This window comes from Arachis ipaensis, chromosome B4 (genome assembly GCF_059453495.1).
Source record: "Arachis ipaensis isolate K30076 ecotype BB chromosome B4, ASM5945349v1, whole genome shotgun sequence".
In the NCBI taxonomy this organism is placed as follows: domain Eukaryota; kingdom Viridiplantae; phylum Streptophyta; class Magnoliopsida; order Fabales; family Fabaceae; genus Arachis; species Arachis ipaensis.
In genome coordinates, this window is record NC_142439.1 from 66,100,482 (window position 1) to 66,108,484 (window position 8,003).

Sequence of the window (8,003 nt, forward strand, 5' to 3'; positions counted from 1 at the left end):
TCCCTTGTTCTTCTTCTTGGAGGAGGAGTCATCATCATCCTTCTTGGAGGATCCCTCTTGTGCCTTTGTGTCCTTGGACCTCCAAAATCCTAGCCTTCTCATGTAGGATCTTACATTTTCCTTGTGCTTGTATGCAATTTCTTCCTGTCTTGCACTGAGTTTCTCCATCTTTTGCATGTATGTTGGATAATTGGGGTTCATATTGGCTACTGCATTACACAAGTAGCTCAATTTTATTTGTGCGTAGAAGTCTAATTCCCTTCTTACTATTGTTCTGGCTTCATAAAGATGCCTAAACTCAGCAAGGCTCCCTAGTTAGATTTGTTATTATTCCATAATTGTTCTGAGGCTGCCTTGCATCTCTCCCCAGTTGAACTGGTCTTACTACTCCTTCATGTGCTCCATACTTCCTTAGAGTTGTTGTATGTCCTCATACACTTGGTCCCAATATTGTTATTGTTCCTTGAGTTGGTTGACATCCTCTCTTAGGTGGTGTATATTTCCTCTCAATTGGTGTATGTCTCATTACAATTACTCCCAGTTAAAACCTTCAGGGAATTGTGGATATAGTGGTGGTGGAAGTGCTAGGTATTGTGGTTGATCTTTAGCTTCTTCTTCTTATTGTGGTGGCCCTTGTGGTATATGAGCATGAGCTTTGTGCTCCCTTGCTCTCTGAAGTGGGTTCACAGCCACCACTTTGGCCATCTTCTTGGCAGTTATAGGCTTCTCTTAGTCCACCAGCACTTCATCAATAATCTTCTCGACCCCAGCTTCATCACACAGCCTTTGGATGATACTTGGGAAGGCCAACCTTGTGCTGTCCTTGGTGCTTTTCAATACCCTATTGATATTGTTGGCAATCATCTCCCCAACATTAACATTTTCTCCCTTCATTATGCTGTATATGAGCACAGCTCTCTCCAATGTCACCTCAGAAGTGTTGGATGTTGGGTTGAGAGACCTTCTTACAAAATCCAGCCACCCTCTAGCTTGGGGGCTTAAATCTTTTCTCCTCAGTTGGTTGGGTCTCCCATCTATGTCATTAATCCACTGCACATTCAGCACACATATTTCATTGAGGATCTCATCAAATCTTGGGTCTTGTTGTTTTATCCTCTCTTCATAGCTCCGGGTAGAGCTTGTTTGCTTCACCATCAACATCCTATCTATGTTGGAGGGGCTATAGTCAATGGCTTTTCCCCTAACATAACTCAGATAGCCATAGGGTTTCCTTGGTTGTGGGACTGCATTGGCATAAAATTCTCTAACCAAGCTCTCCACCACCTTCCTTGGTGGGTTGCACAAGAGTGCCCATCCTCTATTATTGATCTCGCTATTGATTTCTGGATGATCATTCCTTCCAAGTTGGAAGCCCACCTCCAGAATGATTTTCCTCTCACTCAGCCAACCAAAAAATTAGTTTTGGTTGAATGATGAGAGGAACTTGTATTCATTGAAGTTTGAGGATCCAGAGGTTAGTTTCTTGGTCTTTCTCTTTGATGACATGTCACCATGTCATGTTTTTCTATGCTTTTTCCTTTGTTTTCAATAGGTTTTATGCACTTTCTTAAGCCATAAGCAAGCCAATTGGGTAGATTTCCATGTTTCCTTTGATTTAATCAACCATGTATGAATTAATGCTATTTCATGAGGTTTTATGCTATAATTGTCACATATTATGAAAGAATGACAAACTCATGATTTTGAGCATAGCTTTGATGTGTTTGGTTGATTGATGATAGGTGAAGAAAGCTTGGAGAAAGGTTGAAGCAAGGAGGAATGGCTAGGAGGAAGAGAGGACAAAAAGTTTGAGCAAAAGTTTGCCTCAAACTTTAGCTCAAACTTTTGGATTAATTGAAAATGAACCAGGGAGCAAAAAGCTGGAGCAAAAGTTAGCCTCAAACTTTTTGGCTAACTTTTGGCATCACAAATCAACACCCTGGAGAGCAAAAGTTTGCGCCAACGTTAGCCCCTAACTTTTTGGCTAATGTTGGCGCATGAAAAACACACCCTGGAGAGCAAAAGTTTGCGCCAACGTTAGCCTCTAACTTTTTGGCTAACGTTGGCGCCACAAGGCATACAAGGGGTATACTTCCAACATGAATAACTTGAGCTACAGAGCTCCAAATGAGGTGATTCAAAAAGCAATGGAAAGTAGGAATCAAGAGCTTTCCAGGCATATATGGCACTGCATGGTGGACACTAAAATTGAGGGAGAAAACTGCCCCGAAATGTGCATAAACAAATATGGTGGCAACATGCAGTGAGGCCAACTGACCTCTGCACCTTCGACGGAGTATAACTCGAGCTGTAGAGCTCCAAATGATGTGCTTCCAAAGGCATTGGAAAGTAGACATTCAGGGCTTTCCATAAATGTATAATAGTATGGGGTTAACAATGCGTTTGAGCCTCCAGAACTGGAGTTTTCGTCCACGTTTGAGGCAAACTTTACCTCAAACGCTGCACACCAAGGCCAGCGACCTTGTCCTCTTCAAATGAGCATAACTTGCGTTGTAGATGTCCAATTGAGGTGATTCCAATTGGGTTAGAAAGCTGACATTTAGAGCTTTCCAACCATATATAATAGTCTATAGTTGGCATGAAATTGGCAACGTTGACAAGAGGACAAAATAGCACCCCACACATGCACACAAGGGGGCCAACGTTGGAGCAAAAGTTTGACCCCTAACTTTTGCCCCAACGTTGGTATCAGCAAAGAAGGGTGGCTGATGTGAAAAGTTGGAGTAAAAGTTAGCCAAACTTTTACTCAAGCTTTCATGATTCCAAACCCGGTTCAATTCGGTTCTTCTCCAAACTCCAAGAGCAATCAACCAAGGCCTCTATCAACCCAATTCCATCAAGAGCAAGGGCCCAATTGACACCACTCAAAAGCACAAGAGATAGTTAGAATAGAAATTTCATTTTAATTGTAATTTGTTTTCATTTTGTAAAAATGCCTATATAAGGCATCATTCTCATTTTAGAAAGTAAGCCCGAATAGAGAGAATAGGGGGCGAGCTCCACTAGGGAGCATTAGGAATACAGAGCTCTCTCTCTGAGTTTCATTTTCTGTTTTGAATCTTGAATTGAGATTGGAAGGAATTCTGTTTTCATTCTCTATTTGCAACTTCTCTTTACTTCTTCTGCAATCTTTTTTTTTACTCTCTGCAACTTTTCTCTTGTTGGATCAAGGAAGGATCCACTCCTGAGATCTTCAACATCCTTTTAAATTTCTGCAAATTAAGCATAGTCACTTTGCTCTCTGATCTCCTTGTTCCCAATTTACTTTCCAGCACTTTTGTTCCTCTGCACTTTACATTTGAGTTGTTGTGATCTTGATTTGTTCTTCCTGCAATTTAACTTTCCAGTTACTTGATCTACTGCTCTCTTTAATTTCCAGCACCCACTCCCCTTTAATTTCATGCAATTTACATTTCTTGCAATTTAAGATTCTTGCAATTTACATTTCTTGCCCCTTAAGCTACTTGCCAATTTACTTTCTGCACTTTAATTTTCCTTGTCATTTACTTTCTGCTGCATCAATTATCACTCAAATGTTAGCTTGACTAAACTAATCATCCACTAAAGTTGCTTGATCCATCAATTCCTGTGGGATCGACCTCACTCCCGTGAGTTTTATTACTTGATGCGACCCGGTGCACTTGCCGGTTAGATTTGGGTGTTTTGGAGGAATTCATTTCTTCCACAAAAATATCCCATCAAGTTTTTGGCGCCGTTGCCGGGGATTGATTTAGATCAACAATGATTAAGTGGGTGAGAAGTCTAGATCAAGCATTTTCTTTATTTTTGTTCTTTGTTCTAAGTTGAAACCAAGGTGTTTGAGTTATTGCCTCACTAAGAAATTCTTTCTCTATGACATGAATTTCAATTTTCATTGATGTTTATAAAATACAAATGGAGTTCAACTCATCTTTTGGTCAAACAAAATTTTATGGGATATCACCCACCATCACCAATCTCTAATGGTGGTTGGGAATATCACCAAGAAACTTCAAATTCTGGGCACTCCAATTCATGGAGCTATGCTTCAGAACCACAAGATGAGAAAGAAAATCATATGGGATATTTCCCTCCACCACAAAATGATGCAAGTCATGACTCTAATGGTGGCTGGGAAGGGAATTCTAGCGCTCCATATGATATTCATCCAAAGATATTATCACTTGACCATACTTCAACAGAAAGCCCCTTTCAAAACTCACCACCCACACAAACTTCCATGAACCACTCAAGGCTCTCAAAGCTTGAGTCCATGTTCAAAAAATATGAGGAGGAGACAATGAAAGTCTGGAAAGAACAAGAAAACTTCCTCAAAAACATGAAAGTGCAGCTAGGCCAATTGGTGAGTGCAATGAAGAAGAAGGAAAAACAAGATGAAGAGGCTACTGAGTCAAGTGGATTTTTAGTAAAAAAAAAAGAGGTGGTGGAAACATTTGAACCTAAACTTGCATATTCACAAAGGCCACTTGAGATGACAAGAGAACATGAAGACTCACAACTCTCACAAACCTCCCTGGACCAAAACGCCTCAACACTTGAATCCATGATTGAAAGGTATGAAGAGGAGATGAAGAAAGCTTGGGAAGATCAACAAACCTCCTCCATAAAAGAGCTATTAAAACAAATGTTGAGTGTAAAAGAGGAAGTGGAGGAGCAAGAAAGTGAGGAAGAGTTCATGGAACCACCGATTCAAAAGGCTCTGGATGAATACAAAACTCCAATAATCACACAGCAACCAAGACTTGGATTCAAAGAAGTGAAGGCAACTAACAAGAGCACCAATCCTGTCCCTAATCCAGCAAGCAAGATCAATCAAGCCATGTACAAAAGAAAGCTTGCTGAGGAGAGACCAAGACAGGGGGTAATAGCTGAATCTTCTCCTCCTTTGAAGTCATTTCTCTTAACAAATTGGAAGAAGAGGAAGAAAGTAAAGAACAGGTAGACAGTAGGTACATTTCTTTTCCTTGCTTTGTTTAAATTTCAATAAATTGGCATATGGTTACATTCTAAGTTTGGTGTTGCCCTGCAACAAACTGTTTTCCATCTTCATGGATGATTGCATCAATTTTACATGAAAGTGACACACCAAGATTCTAAGTTTGGTGTGCCACCTATTTTTTTATGCAAATCAGTCCAGCAACATCACTTGTTTGCATAATCATATTGCCTTTTACAGTGTTATTTTTCTTCTTAGTTGGATAATTTTTGTTTTCTCTTTGTTTCATTTATTTACTTGTTTTTAATGCTTTCCTTCATTAACTGTTTTTGTTAATACATCACCAAGACATCCTTATTCATAACAGACTCTTCATTTGGTGATTGTATTTAACATATAACAGTTTCTTTTGTTTAGTTTTAGTTCAAATAAATTGACATATGGTTGCATTCTAAGTTTGGTGTTGCTATGCAACAAAATTTAGTTCCAATCCTTACAAGATACTTGCATTAATTCCAAGTGAAAGTGTCACACTAAGTTTGGTGTGCCACTTATCTTTTATGCAATGTATTGTGCACACCTTCTTATCTATGCAATCACAATGTCTCTATCTCTTATGCCTTGATTGTTATCTTTTGCTTGCTTGAAACACATGTACTACTAACTTTTCATTGTGTAAGACACTCATGATCCATCTTAGCCCCATAGCCATGGTTCTAATTGTTGCTTGAGGATGAGCAAGCATTCTGAGTTTGGCAAAGGAAGGAGGAAGAATAGAGGAAAAAGGACAACAATAATGAAGATAAAATACAAGGTTGTAGAGTTCCTTTTCTCCTCATTTGTTTCCAGCACTTAAATTGCATGATTGTCTTCATCCTTTCTGTTTACATGTGTGTATGAATAAAGCATAACTTGAATTTTGATTTGCAACATGGTGCTGTGTCATTATGATTACCAACTTGAGTTTTGTGAATTCAAAAGCAACAAAGTATCATGATCATAAACAAACAAGGCATTAAAGAAGATTTTAGCATGTGCATAAAAGTATTGGAAAGCTAGTATGATTAATTGTTGCTCAATTGCATTGGATTTTATTTAATTGAAGTTTTCATCTAGTACATTTTGTGAAATCTTTTGAAAATCATGAAAACCTTGAAAGAAAAAGCAAAAAAGAGCAAGAAAAGAAAAAGGGAAAGAATGAGAAAGCTGAAGGCTCTGAGTACCAATGGCAATTTATTTGTTAAGTGCTTGTGGTGTTTATGTATCAAGCCAAATGCTTGAAAACAAAACACTTAGAAGTCAAGGCTAGGCTCAAAGTGCAAAAGCACTCCCTCAAAGCTCAAGGCTCTGAGCATCAATGATTAGAGAGTCAAGAAAAGAAAAGAAAAATGAGCTTAATGAAGTCCTCTAATCAAATGCTTGTGGTGCTTATGTATCAAGTGGTAATACTTGAAAACAAAGCATTTAGAAGTCATAGCTTTGTTATCAACTCATGGGGCAAAGCACCCAAAAGGAGAATCTAATAAGAAAAGCAAAAAGCTTGTTTCAAGGAAGAAATATAAGGAAAAGATTTCATAAAATGAGCTAGATAGAAGCATCAATCAATTACATTTCTTTTGTGATTGTAGCATGCTTAGAAAACTAGCTTACCATGAACATTGAGTTGCTATTCTTCTTGCCATGGATTGTCAATCTTTATTCCATGATTCTTTTCTTGCTTGGGGACAAGCATTGTTTAAGTTTGGTATTGTGATGACATGTCACCATGTCATGTTTTTCTATGCTTTTTCCTTTGTTTTCAATAGGTTTTATGCACTTTCTTAAGCCATAAGCAAGCCAATTGGGTAGATATCCATGTTTCCTTTGATTTAATTAACCATGTATGAATTAATGCTATTTCATGAGGTTTTATGCTATAATTGTCACATATTATGAAAGAATGACAAACTCATGATTTTGAGCATAGCTTTGATGTGTTTGGTTGATTGATGATAGGTGAAGAAAGCTTGGAGAAAGGTTGAAGCAAGGAGGAATGGCTAGGAGGAAGAGAGGACAAAACGTTTGAGAAAAAGTTTGCCTCAAACTTTAGCTCAAACTTTTGGATTAATTGAAAATGAACCAGGGAGCAAAAAGCTGGAGCAAAAGTTAGCCTCAAACTTTTTGGCTAACTTTTGGCATCACAAATCAACACCCTGGAGAGCAAAAGTTTGCGCCAACGTTAGCCCCTAACTTTTTGGCTATCGTTGGCGCATGAAAAACACACCCTGGAGAGCAAAAGTTTGCACCAATGTTAGCCTCTAACTTTTTGGCTAACGTTGGCGCCACAAGGCATACAAGGGGTATACTTCCAACATGAATAACTTGAGCTACAAAGCTCCAAATGAGGTGATTCAAAAAGCAATGGAAAGTAGGAATCAAGAGCTTTCCAGGCATATATGGCACTGCATGGTGGACACTAAAATTGAGGGAGAAAACTGCCCCGAAATGTGCATAAACGAATATGGTGGCAACATGTAGTGAGGCCAACTGACCTCTGCACCTTCGACGGAGTATAACTCGAGCTGTAGAGCTCCAAATGATGTGCTTCCAAAGGCATTGGAAAGTAGACATTCAGGGCTTTCCAACAATGTATAATAGTTTGGGGTGAACAATGCGTTTGAGCCTCCAGAACTGGCGTTTTCGTCCACGTTTGAGGCAAACTTTACCTCAAACGCTGCACACCAAGGCCAGCGACCTTGTCCTCTTCAAATGAGCATAAGTTGCGTTGTAGATGTCCAATTGAGGTGATTCCAATTGAGTTAGAAAGCTGACATTCAGAGCTTTCCAACCATATATAATAGTCTATAGTTGGCATGAAATTGGCAATGTTGACAAGAGGACAAACTAGCACCCCACACATGCACACAAAGGGGCCAACGTTGGAGCAAAAGTTTGACCCCTAACTTTTGCCCCAACGTTGGTATCAGCAAAGAAGGGTGACTGATGTGAAAAGTTGGAGTAAAAGTTAGCCTCAAACTTTTACTCAAACTTTTACTCAAGCTTTCAT